This window comes from Myotis daubentonii, chromosome 11 (genome assembly GCF_963259705.1).
Source record: "Myotis daubentonii chromosome 11, mMyoDau2.1, whole genome shotgun sequence".
Taxonomy (NCBI): Eukaryota; Metazoa; Chordata; class Mammalia; order Chiroptera; family Vespertilionidae; genus Myotis; species Myotis daubentonii.
Window position 1 is genome coordinate 25,453,159 of NC_081850.1, and position 13,936 is coordinate 25,467,094.

The window sequence follows — 13,936 nt, forward strand, 5'->3', positions numbered from 1 at the left end:
CTGCATTCTTTCCTCCGGATAAGGAGGCAACGTCTGCAGTGGATGGGGAGATCAGACGGTCCGAGCTATGCAGCTTTCCAAACTTTATGCAAAGGAGCCTCACGCAGTCTTTAGAGGACACACCCCAGTTCCTCCCATGGGACAGGAAGCACGGGTTCCAATTCTTTCTGGGCCTCCTCCCTTTGTGGAACCCCCTTTTCTGCTTTCTCCCCTCACTCCCTGTTCACCAGCTCCCCAGTGTTCCCACACCACCCTGAGATTGTCCAAAATTGCTCTTTCTGCTCAGCATTGGCACCTCCATTGATGCTCACACTATTTCTTGCTCCGAAAGGGTCCTGTCCTCCATGTCGGCACAATGCCTCCTTGAGCGTAGTCTGGATTGTTCGATTTGATGCGAACAAAGTCATTCATTCACATCAGGACCTGAATAATAGATTGAGGGTGCCCTGGAGGTGGGGCACTTGCATTTTCCAGGAAGTTATCGCCATGAGTAGTTTTATAACATGATTTCTCCGTGGGTGGATTATATGAAGAAGCTGCTGTGGTGCATGGTCTTTTACTGCAGGATTCAAACATGCAATGGAAACAGATGCGGATGGGGCAGATGCATAACTGGGTTAGGTAGGCAGAGCTGACAGAAGGGAGGGGTGGTGGGGAGTGAAGACTTCACATTAGACAAGGACAGCTGGGGGGTGTTCATCTCACACTACTTCCAAATTATACCCAGAGCCCACAAAGCACCCCGCTGCTCTCCCACCCCCAGGAGTGTGACCCCTGAGGAAAATGTGTGGAATCTGCATTGTTTTATGGCTGCATGCTCACGGTGACCTCTGCCCAGTGTCCCATAAGATGGAGAGGAAAAGAGAATTTTCTAAGAGTAGTCACCCTGTACTGATCTCATACGTTTCTTCCAATTACTCTTTCTCACATTTTTACTATTTCAGAGTGGAAATCCTCTGTTAGTACAAAAATAAAGTGGCTTTACACAATCTATCCAGAGAAATATATACAAGGAGTGAGAGTGATGGAACTTTATCATGGTAAAGCCCAATTAAAACATTTTTAATAAATGTACTGTAATCAGGTTATAGCCCAATCTCTATGTATACTCCATTTCTTTCTCTAATTTGTAAAAACACAAATACACAAACAACCTAGTGTTTGCAATGCTAAACCAAATGATCCAGATATTTACATATTCCCATGTCTTAACCGCCAAATAATTAGTGCCCAGTTTATCAAATAGAAGACACTGGTTAAACTAAGAAGAATAATTGAGTTTTCTGTCCCAGAAAGAGTTGATTCCTCTTAAATAATATTCCATACAAAACGTAGTGTAAACTGGAATTTTAAGGAAGTGCAGAAGTGGGAATCCGTGGACATACATTTGGCTCTTCCATTCATTTACTGTGAATTTTTATTTGTGAAATTTTGCTGCAGTTGTTTCATAATCTTGCAAAGTAATCAGTTCCAAATTTGTGTTCAAATTAGATAACAGTAGCATAGAGAGGAATCTCCTGACCTGTTGGTAAACACAAACACTCTTTTATTGCAGAGAGGTGTCCAAAAGAGCATATTATCAAGAAGTCCAGGGTTCAGCCTAAGAGATTTCACTTTATACGTTATTGCCAACACAGACGGGGGAAAGGAAGAGGACATCATAGTCTCCTTTGCTTCCTTCATTTGAAAGAAAGTGCAGGCACCACAAACCAGAATGTAATCAACCACCTTTAAGGAACTTGAACATTTTAAAGTATGAGGAAAAAACAAGAATCACATTCAATTAAGAAAGTAAGAGATAAAACAGAAACATGTAAATGTTACTTAAAGGACATAAGAAGGGATTAAGATCACAAAAATGGGTAGTGTACATCTATCAATTTTCCATTTTATTTATTCTCACCTGAGGATATTTTTCCATTGATTTTTTTAGAGCGAGTGGAAGAGAGAGGGAAAGACAGAGTGCAACATCGATGTGAGAGAGACATATCGATTGGTTGTCTCCTGCAAGCACCCCAACCGGGGCCAGGGCCAGGGAGAAGCCTGCAACCGCAGTACCTCCCCTTGACAGGAATCGAACCCGGGATCCTTAGGTCTGTAGACCAACGCTCTATTCACTGAGCCAAACAGGCTGGGGCCGATTTTCCATTTTAGATCTAGCTCCATGACAGTCACCGAGTATTAGCTAGCCTTTAATTAGATAACTAAAGTAAGTGGAATACAGTAGAGGCGAAAGAAATGGTTGTTAAATGCTCTCCACTTTTTCTGACCCATTTGTGGGTGTTTCCCAAGTACTCAATATCTATCTTCAGTTTTTCAAAGAAGTTCTGATTTTGTCTATTCCGATTTTGCCATTAGTCAGTTACACATGTAACCTTTACGTCCTTGTAAAACGTTGCATAGGAGCAAATTCCTGAAACAGAAAAGACCCAGATTTGATTTGTTTTAGGCTTGAAATCAGAGGCGCACCACCAAATTCAGAGTACTGGCATGATCTCACCTCCAAGAGAATAGAAGTCCATTGGGCCTGGTAGAGATCGTATTAATTTCCTCATTGACCTCTTGCCTGGGTAGCCTGAAATCAAAACTGGGCTCTGCTCTCGCTTATGCCCTCTCTGGGAGTCCTTATTAAATTGGGAGTATGCTGCCTGGTGCTAATGAAATCCACATGGGCTGCCCCAGGCTCAGGGCTTTACCCTTCTTGTTTTCTGTTTCTGTAGCACCGTTCCCACAGGCTGCCCCTCTGGCGAGACGTCTCAGGGCACGTTCTCTGCGCAGCTTAAAGGAGGTTTGTAAGGAGAAATAAGTCTAATTAATAGCACACATTACAAATTGCCAGCGAGACACCAAGATTTTCCCATAGCAGTGACAAAGGTATGTGATGGAGGCCGATAGAGGGCAGGGAAAGTTTCAATGAGAGGGAAGCAGTGTCGTGGGCAGTAATACAGGGTGGACATAGGTACCATTTGTTGAATGGTTACTGAGGTAGGCCCTGGCCTGAGGATTTTACTTCTTTATCTTATTTAATCCTCAGAAGACTCAGCAAAGGTAAGTACCAGTAATATTCCTGTTTTACCAATGAGAAAACAGAGGTATGGAGAGATGAGGTGACTTGTTCAAGTAGTGGGGAAAAAGAGATTTACATAGCACCCAACTAGCAGACCTAAGTTGCTTAACATCTGTCTTAAAATTCAGTGCCATGAAATCACTTGACTTTTTTTGAATAGTAGAGAACTTGAAGATTTTAGGAATTCTCTGAACCCCCAAATTAGAACTGGAGATTAAAATAACCAGTGACCTTCTCTGTTTTCTAGGATTTGCATGAAGTGGAATATTTTTGTCATCAATTTCCATTTCCAAATTGCAGACCTCATTAAGCCTTGGGGAAGGCAGACATTCAAAACTCAATATGTCATCATAGTTTCAATTAATTTACCTTCGCGTACTAGTAATAGCTGCTGTTTATTAAGGATCTATTATTGTGGGTCAGGGACTGTGCTAAATATTTTTCATACATTATTTAAGTCTCAATAATTTTTTGGTTATAATTACCCCGTGCCCCCATTTTGAAGATGAAAAAAGAGAGATTCAGAGATTAAGCTGTTTCCTCCAAAGTCACGCATCCCTGGTGTGGCGGACCCAGGATTGAAGCCAGGTATGCCTGACGACAGAAAACACAATCATCGCCTTTATGTTATGTCTTTTACATTCAAATAAACCAAATGATAAGTAAAAGGTATTCAAAAGAGTAAACCATTTTTAAAAATTAAATTCCATTTATTGGCATAGTAGCACATTAACACCTCCTCAAAGGAGGCTTCCTGGGGTGTAGCTAAGACCTGATCCATATCCGGCACCAATTATGATACTCGCATAGATCCGAGGATGGCCTGAGGGTGCTGTGTTCTTGTGAAAACCAAAACACCCAGGAGTCACAGGGCAGTTAGAAGCCCGTGCCCTGCTATTCGTCCTTCATGCCCAGCATTCATTCAGAGGCCAGGGGAGCCCAGATGCGAGGCTAAGGCGGCCGGGGCCCATAGCGTTGCAGGTACCTGAGGTTTGGAAGTAGCATCTGTGTTCACCTGGAAACTTTGGTGGTTCACTGTTGGCCAAGCAGTCTCATTATGATGCAAGTGGGCTTCCAGGCCTCAACAAGTTTTCTTTCACACTGCATGCCCTGAGGGGAAAGGAGTGCTTGGTATGGCCTCATTGTTTGTGCCTGCCGTGCAGGTGCCCGGCTGTGAAACAATGGGTCCCATTGATGGCGGTGCATGGCCCTGCACATGCCAAAGCCAACGCATATCGCTGTGGGCAGGCACGGAAGTCAACAGGGAGGCATAACCAGGTGGGGGTTCAGGATCGAAAATGGCCTCCTTCTCCTGATGGAATTAATCACGGCCACGCTAGCGAGCAGACGACCAGCAATATTTTGAAAGGCCTGTCTGTGAGCTCGGACAGACACTTCAGTTCTGAAGCTCTAATCTCATGGCAGATGCATCTATTTTTAGTGTCTTCCAAAAATAGAGAACCCTTAAGTCTGTATGTAGAAAATTATACTAGTATGCACTTTATTTTTAAAGAAGAGATCACTGGGGAACAGTCTTTCCTCCAAAAAAAGGAAAACAAATCCTAGAAACATACTTGGATTTGTTTAATTTTTTTTTTTTTTTTTTTTTGGTTTATTGGAAGAAATGTAGATAAGAGAGTGCAATAGATCATGGGACTTTAAAAAATCATTGCTGTGATTTTCACTGAGGCCCTACTGAGTGTCTGCTTTCACATGGCTGAGCGTTGTCTTCAGGCCTGATTTTTCTAAGCCAAACTTTCTAAGCAGAGGCCCACAGACATGGGGATTTAGACAGAACACTTGGAAGGAACGGGCCAGAGACATGTGTCCCAGTCCTGTCTTGAAACACTATTGAGAGATAAATCGTTTATTTATTTATTCATTCACTGATGAAACATTTATTCATCTCACATAAGCGAGCACTATTCACGCGTTTGACTCTTAGACATGAGTGTTTTGGGCTTCTTCTTGGTTTCCAAGTTGTGGAAGATCATTCACCTTTAAGCCGGGGCCGTTTTTATTTTGTCAAATCAGGTGCCAGCACCACGATTTGCAATGAGGACACAAGAGGCTGCAAAACTGGCTGACTCCGTCCTCGGCCCGGGGAAGGGCTGCTAATGCCCTTTCGGCATTTCCTGGTTGACTAGCACCTAAGTGCAGCTCCAGTTCAATAGGAATGAACCAGGCAAGTATGACAAGTGGCCAGCAGAGAGCTGACCTTTGTGGGCGAATTACTAAACCATGTGAGGCCTCCGTATTCTCATCTGTAAGATGGGAGCAATAAGACCCACCTTACATGGTGGATGTGGGCGATTAAATAATTCCATCACTCGTCATGGTGCCTGAGACACAACAGAAAGACCAGAGAGGGTGCTGGTGGTTGTGATCAGCTTTGGGTATCTTGCTGCTCCCCATCTTTCTATAGCTGAATTTATGCCCAGCTGTAGGGATTGAAGAGAAACTCTGTCCCCTAAGGATTTGTCCTGTGGCATTTCTAAGTGCATGACAAGTAGACTTTGGTTTCTTAAAAATCTCAGATTCTTGTCTGTTTAGCACCACATTCTTGCCTTTCTCTCTCCAATGCACCTTCCTAAAGGCAGCATTTCCGCCTCACATTGCATTATACTTCCCTCTTGTTGTCCAACTGGGGCAGGGGACAGGAGCATTGGAGGAGGGGGTTCCCCCTCCCTGATGCACAAGCTCACCCCCACTCTAATTCCCCACCAAGGGAACAGGCTCGTCATTACCTTCAGGAATATTTGAAAACCACCCCCTGGACGTGTGGGCAGCAGCCACGCTGAGAAACCCATCTGGCTGTCTGGTCTCCTGGGAAGATAGGCCTGGCTCTGTTTGTATTGGCTCCCAGAGAGCCTTACCACCTGATGTCATGCTAAGCCGGCATTGTGGGAAAGTCCGTCTGACCACTGGCTTCCTGCAGTTGGCATTTGGTTACGCTGGGGAAAGGTCCTGGGGGCCAGCATGCCCATCTGGTGTTCAAGGAGGTCCCCTGTCACGCAAGCACCCACCTCCCCTCACTTGGAGCAGAGAGGAGCAGCGCAGCGAAGGACCTATGTTCTCAGGAACAAACATTGTACGTTCAACCCAAAAGTTGGGCTTCATTTGAACTGCAGGAGCTGTCCCTGCCCGGGGCTGCCATGGGACAAAGACCTTTTCTCCCGCCAGGGTCACAAAGAGTGGGATCCAGGTCACCACAGAAAAGCTGCACTGTTTCCCCCTTCTCTATAACACCTTTAACACCTTTGGCCCCAAACACCCTCCGCCACTCCACCCTCCCCACTCCTCCTTTCCAACATCACCAGGTTTCTGATGTCGAGAGCGTGAAACCAGAAATCAGCTCACTGCCTTTGACTTACTGGCCTTCCCAGGTTTTGGTTAAATATGATAAGAGCTAAATGAGTTTTGCTTGGCAGGAGTAAAAAAAAAAGAGGGGAGCAGGTCCGCAGGGGGAGAAAACAAAGTGAAGTTGGAACATGTTCACTTACCTTGGCCTTACCTGATCTCTGGGCCAGCCCGTCCCCTCTGCCCGCACTACTGCGCGCCTCAAAGGTGGGTGCCAGGCAGGTTCTGGCTCTGCCCTGCTCCTGTCCCTTCCTCCTTTTCTTGTCACCATCACGTGTCACTCCTCGCACGTTGTAAAGCAGGAGCGACTGACTGATCATTGGTCCTTGCTCTGACCCGTCCTCTCCACTTTCCCAGGTGTCCTCCTGGTTGGCCTTCGCTTAGTTTTAGGATGGGGGGAACTCTGTAGGGGCAAGATTTAAAGACTGGCAGTGTCGCCTGGAAAGGCAGGGCTTACAGAGCCAGATCAGTTTGGGTCCTCGCCATGTGTGTTTTGGTCCAGTTGCCTAATCGCTTTGAGTTTCAATATCCCCATATGCAGAGTGACGATAATGCAGTTTGGCACCATATAACAGTAGCAGATACTTCATAAATCATCCCTGTGATTGCTACGATCAGACTGATCTATGAGGAGGCCTGGGAAGGTGGGTGGTGTTATTACCCCAGGTGCCTTTATCTCCCCACTAGTGCTATGTCCTGAGGCTGCTCTGAGGAAATCTGGAAGCCAAAGAAAGACGAGGGAGAAACGAGCAGAGGGAGTGATGGTGCCCTGCGTGGAGTCAATGCCAAGTGGTGACTGGCTTGGGCACTTGCGGCCACAGCCTTTCATTCACCCGAGGAGACGAGAGGCTCAGTGGTTCAAGCCTCGGTGATATGGGCAGAGTTAGCTGCTGTGTGCTGTGCCTGGTGACAGGCTCTGAGGTGTCCCAAGTCCCCTGACCTCCCCAATGACCCCAGCTCCCACAGGCTACCCTGTTCTTTCTGTGCCGGTGGTTCTCCACCCTGGCTGCACGCGGGGAGTGGGGCTGGCTACTTTCTACAGGTCCCCGGTGAGCCTGCTGTGTGCCCAGAGCTGGGAATCACTGTTGGAGACACAGCCGGAGCCTGTCACAGCTTTTTCTGTGGAGGGAGGCTGCTAGGGCTTACCATGCTCCCAGATGGATCCCAAATTCTCATGGAAGCTGATGGTCATTATTCCTGCTGCTTAATCTGTGCTCTGCTTAACAACTATTTATTTACTTTAAAATTCGTGCACTCCCTAGTCCAAAAGCATAGTCTAATTTGGTATGGTCATCTTCCCAGAGCAACATTTTCCTAGTCTTCCAATAAAAAAAAAAAGTGTATGAGTGTGTGTGGGGGGGGAATCATTGCTTAGTGTTCTGTCTGGAGCCACTGTCAGTGTGGGTAATTTGGGTGACGTTAAACATACCCGCCTGAGTCAAGGACACGTTCTGGAATGATCCTTCCACTTCTTTGACCTGGGCAGTTAGCTCGGACAGGAAGCCTCGCAGGCCGCGATGGACACCTCGTCTCCCAGGAGGCGAAGCTGCTCACTGTGAGAAGGCAGGCAGGTGCTTTGTAATTCTGTGCACCGCAAGCCTTGCACACAAATGGTTGACCAAGTTGCTACTTTCACTGCAAAGACGGAGCTGTGGCATCCCCCAATTTTTAGAAAATTTTATTTTATGGAAAGAGCTACTGTGAAACTTTGTGTCGGCACAGTGAGTATCCAGGCAAACTGAGGCGAGTGACCCCGCGGAGCATCTCTGCACCAATCAGTGCAAACACCTGAAAATCAGGCGGTAGCTGGCTTGTTAGTTACAACAAAGACGCTCACCTGGCCAGGCAGGTGGACGCTCTACAATTGACCTTTGAACAACCCCGGGGTTGGGGCGCCGCCCCCACGTGGACAATCCTCATAGAACATTTGACTCTACAGCTGGTCCATTGCATCTGCGATTCGACCACTGAGAATCTGCGGTTGCGAATCCACTGTTTTCCGTTCACGTTTGGCTGAATCTGCGGATACGAAACCGAAGGATGCAAACAGCGGACAGTGTTTGGGGGGGGGGGGGGTCGGGGGGGAGACAGCCGCATTTAAGAGGCCCTGCGTAGTGCAAACCTGTGTTATTCAAGGGTCAAGTGTACATTGAAACCCACGGGGACAGAAAAAGGTAAGAGAATGCCTTCAATCCGCATCTAAAAGTATCTCACATTTCCATGAGAATTTTAAAAGGAGCTTTCATTCTAAGGTGTTTCGGCTGCTCTTATCCATGCCCGTGTGGCTCGGGAAACCAAGGCCCAATGAAATTAAGTCACTTTCTCTGAGCCTGGCAGTTGCTAAAGGACAGAAACAGCATTTAAATCGAGGTTTGCCTCACCCAATTTATGAAAACTCTATCCTGGTATCAGGGCCTATTTTGCTCATTGTTTTGTGTTTTTTAATTTGTTTGTTTTGGGGGGGGTGTGTGTGTGTTTTGGTGTTTCTTCACATAATAATTGCACTTTATCTTCAAAAAGCTCATTAAAATGAAGTAAATTCAGTACGTATTTTGGGCAACGATTTACCTAATATGGGGTTTGAGCATCAGGCAGTTTTCAGCTGTGCTGGTAGACGTGGTAAGAAAGGCCATCCATTAGGTGTATTTTCCAAGAGAGTTCATCAAATAACAGACCTAATAATAGATAGACTAATATAAATCTTATTCCAGTAGGCCAGGCCTACTTTCACATTAGCATTTTGTTGAGTTGTGATTCAATTCTCCCCTTTGGTGAGCAGAGATAGTCTTTGCACCAACGAGGTGTGCTGGGGGTGCTTGCGGACAGCGCATGCCTGGTTCCTCAGTCCTGACTAGGAGATCCAGGTCATTTCCAAATCCTGGCTCTGCTCCTTCTCAGCCGATGACACAGAGCAAGGCATGTCTATATGTTTTATAATGGCAGTTTTCTCAGGGGGTGGTTGGTATCAAAAGAAATAATTCCAGGTAAGTGCCTCCTATGCTACAGGCATGGTTTTCCTTCTTCTCCCTCCCTCCTTCCTTCCTTGCTTCTTGGGCAAATATTAATTTAGCTCCCACTCTGCACAGGCAATGTGCTAGATGCTGAGAATTCAACAGTCCATTAGACAGAGCTGTTTCTCTTTCTGGGAACTTAAAGCTCAGTGGGAGGTGGGCTAAAACAAGTAAACAAAGTAACAATCGTGAAGAAGCCTGTGAGAGAAACAGAAGGTGCAGGGACAGACCATCAGGGTAGGGCGCCAACCTTCAAGAGAGCAGCCGGAGTGACTATTATTAATTGCATTATTATAAATATGGTTTAAGTGTCTCTTTTTTAAAAAAAACCTGTTTATTATGGAATTTTCAAATATATGCAAAATTAGGGAGTGATACATATACCATCACTCAACTAGAACCAGTATCAACTTCTGACTACTCACGGTTGTTGATATTTCTTTCTATTTCCACATCCCCCTGCAACTGGATTATTTTGCCAGAAACATCAAACGTGTAAATATGTTAGTACATGTCTATAAGTGATAAACATAACTAAATGATTTGGATAATCTTACTATTACAGGTGAATCTTTGGGGGGCGTTGGGGCTGAAACTCTTGGTTGCGCTCTTGTCTGCTCTGTGTAATCGCATTCTGATTTCTTCACTATGCATAATGTCCTCACACTTGGACCTTGCCTGGGCCTCTACACATTTAAGTGGGTTGATACTTGGAAAGTGCTCAGAAAAGCGTCAACACAGCATAAGCGCTCAATAAGTATTAATTATTAAGGATGAAAGAGTGACAGGAATATGAAAATTTGCCACACATTCTTGCTCAAATTCTTTTCAGTATGTAGCATTACCTTTTGATTGCCCCTAGAATTCTATCATTAGACTTTTGCAAAATGTTTTATTTTGTGGAGCGTGGGTATAACAAACCCAGGAAAACATCCGAAGCACAAGCTAACAGCTTATTTTATTAACCTGATTTCTATTGAAATAATTAGAGCAGTGTATCTAGGCATTCAATCTTGATTGACTATCTACTAGGTATTGGGTGCTTGCAACATTCTGGAGAGTCTTATATGAATAAGTTCCTGGACTTTTCTCCTAGACACACTTAGCAAAGTGAATAAACAACACTACAGAATTAAACAGAGACCTAAATAAAACACATAGGCAATACATTCTCTTGGGCGATTCAATTTGGGCAAGGAAGGGGTGAAGTAGATTCTGGCCTGAGGGAATCTTCTAGAAGGAGTTGGTATTTGAGCTGGGCCTGTAAGAACAGGTAACAAACACTGTGCCATGCAGGGAACAGGGGAAGGGCATTTGAGGTGGTGGTGTAGGAAGTGATGTGTGGCAGTGCCCAGGTATTCTGGAAAGACTGAGCTGTCTGGTCACTTCCTCATAGATTCATGAGGTACATGGCGACAGAGGATGGGAAGATACCTTGCAAATAATTTTAAACTCCAACCAAGGTACGTAAAGGTGTTTCATTGTTTCCTTAGGGCAGTTGTGGCTGTTCTGAAATTTGGAATTCATGCCTAAGGAAACAGTGAAGCACAGAGATGTTGGAGAGCAGAGGAAGCCATAATTAGAAAAATAAACGGATGGCTTGGCACAATGCATCATCAAAGATTCACTGCCTTGTGGTAGTGACCGCCTCCTCCCCTCCCCGCCCCCATGAATTTCCCCAGGTGCCATTGCTTTCCACGTTAGGATCTTTACATTCTTTGTGGGTTTACGAAGGTGGAAATAGGAGGATGCATGAACTATTTTCAGTATTTCAGTGAGCACAAGGAAATGAAGCATCGCCTATGAGGTTAAAACCAACCCTCTCATCAAAGCAGCAGGACTCTTGCTGTAGTTATGATTCTTGTACTGGCCTTCGGTCACCAACTTTAGGGCGCTCCCCCTGTCAAAGAGTTTACATGGCACAGGAGTTATCAGTGTGGCTTTTGGAGGCAGACAGCCTCAAGTTTGAGTCCTGGTTCTGTCACTTATGAGCTATGTGATGTTGGCCAATTTATTTAATCTCCTTAAGCCTCACTTTCCTGGGCTAACTAATAGAATACTATATATAGATATAGATATAGATATAGATATAGATATAGATATAGATATAGATATAGATATAGATATAGATATAGATATAGATATAGATAGATATAGATATATCATTATGTAAGCATGAGGCCTGCCTGCTTTAGGGCAGTGATGAGTGCTGCCGGGTAATTCACCATCTTTTACTAGTCTCCGTCCATCAGCATTGTTGGTAAAGAGGGCAAAGGACAAATTCGTTCCTCTTTGGGGCCTCTGGGTCTGCGAGGTAGGCTGCTGCCAGCATTTCCTAGCCATGCTCCTGGCGCTCCAGCTCGCCACGGTGTCAGCCGATCGCTCTGTTTGCGTACCTCCCAGATCCCAGTTGATCTCCTTCTTTTCACCCTGTGCCTTGCTGAGTGGATTTCCTGAGCCTGGCTGCTTGCCTCTGTCTTGCAAAAGCCAGGGGAAAACATTCTCCCTGCCATTCCCCACCCAGCTCATTAGTCAACTTCAGGACTTCAAAAGACATGCTCTGCTTCAGTTTGCTGTTCTCTATACCTGACACATCCACCAATGTGTTCCATGCGCACTTCCCACACTTGTGCGCGGCTTCGGGAGCCCTAATGGAGACCCAGTGGTTTTATGCTCTTTAGTCTGTGTTGCCTGAGAGCTGCTGCAAAGGCTCCGCACGGAGGTGGGAGGAATGGATGTCATTGAATGTTACCATCACATGGCAAGTCTGAAAATGATCTCAGAGTGAGTTGTGTGTCTTCAATGGCCTTTTCATATACAATAAGCCCCTCTGGAACATGGTTTGAAATCCTTTTATTGACTTGACTCTGAGGAATATAGAATCATTGACAACTCATATCCAGCACTGTTCATTGTACAGAGCTGGGCAAACATAAAACGACTATCTTTGGATTATTGCCCATGGACTTACTGTTCATATACACTTTCCAAAACTTTTAGATCTGGAAAACATAAAAAAAAAAAAAACCCTCAGGAAATTCACCTGAACAAATCTCACCCTTCTTGGGCAGATTTCTGGCAGATAATGCTTCCTGTTACACAGGAAACACTCTTAAGCTCAGCTTCATGAATGCTACTTTGGCTTGCCTACTGTGTATGCTGTAAAATGTTTGGTTGCTAGTAAAGTGAAACAAGAACAGAGTGAATGGAAGATGTTAGAGATCTGGTTTTCTCTCAGGTAATATACATGTGGAGACGGACCCTCAGCTGGGATGGCAGTTTCCTGATGCCATCAAAGACTTTGGGTCCCTCCAGCTTTGTGCCCCACCGTCTGCGGGCTGTAACTGTATCCTCAGGCTCTCCAGGTGGCTGCCAGAATGCCAGCCATCATGTCCATGTTCAGTTCAGGGCAAAAGAAGTGTGTGAAGCCTTGTTGTAAGGTAGTTTCTGAAAGTCTCTGTGATTTCTTCTGACATTCCATCAATCATCATGCTCTCCCCTGATATTCCTTAGCTGTAGGGAGGTTTGATTCATATTGGAATTGGCCCATTTCCTTCTTTACTAAAATCGGTGTTTGTTTATAAGGAGAAAATAAACAGTCTCTGATACATCTACCTTTAATATTACCTATAACTTTTACTGATTCTTTGGTTATAAAGTCACAAGGGGAAACTGAAAAAGTTAATCTTGTAATTGTCAGCAAATATGAAAATATTTCTAACACAGAAGAGCTAATTAACCACACCCCAATCTATAACAATGCATTTGAAAAGACTTACACAGTGGTTCTCATTTATCCACAGGGGATCCATTCCGAACCCACCAGTGGATTCCTAACATTGTGGATAGTACTGACACCTGCTATAAAATATGTTTTTCCTATACAGACAGACCTGTTATGAAGTTTAATTCATAAATCAGATACAGTAAGAGATTAACAATAATAACTAATAACAAAACAGAACAGTTATAACAGTACACTGTAATAAAAGTTATGTGAATGTGATCTCTCTCTCCCTCTTTCTCTCTGATAACCAATCTGACAACCAAGATGGCAACTACGTTTCTAACGGGGGGGGGGGGGGTACTGTATACAGCAAGCATGTCAAACCCGCCGCGGTGAGTTTGACGTGCTTGGTATACAGAGTGCATGCACCAGACAAAGGCAAGATTCACCCCGTGGGTGGGACTGCATGAGAGTTCATCATGCTACTTTGAATGTGTATAATTTAAAACTCATGAATTATTCCTGGAAATTTTCATGTAATATCTTCAGGCCACTGACTGCGGGTAAAATCGCGGATAAGGGGATACTGGCTGTCTTGTCCTTTCTTTGGTTTCTGCTGTCCCCTGAGCACTTGTCCTCTTGAACCTCTAGTGTCTCATTGAATTCATCTCATGTCTTATAGTTTTCAGTGGAATTTCATGATGTTTTAATCTTGTTAGAAGGAAGAAGGAGCCCTAACCGGTTTGGCTCAGTGGATAGAGCGTCGGCCTG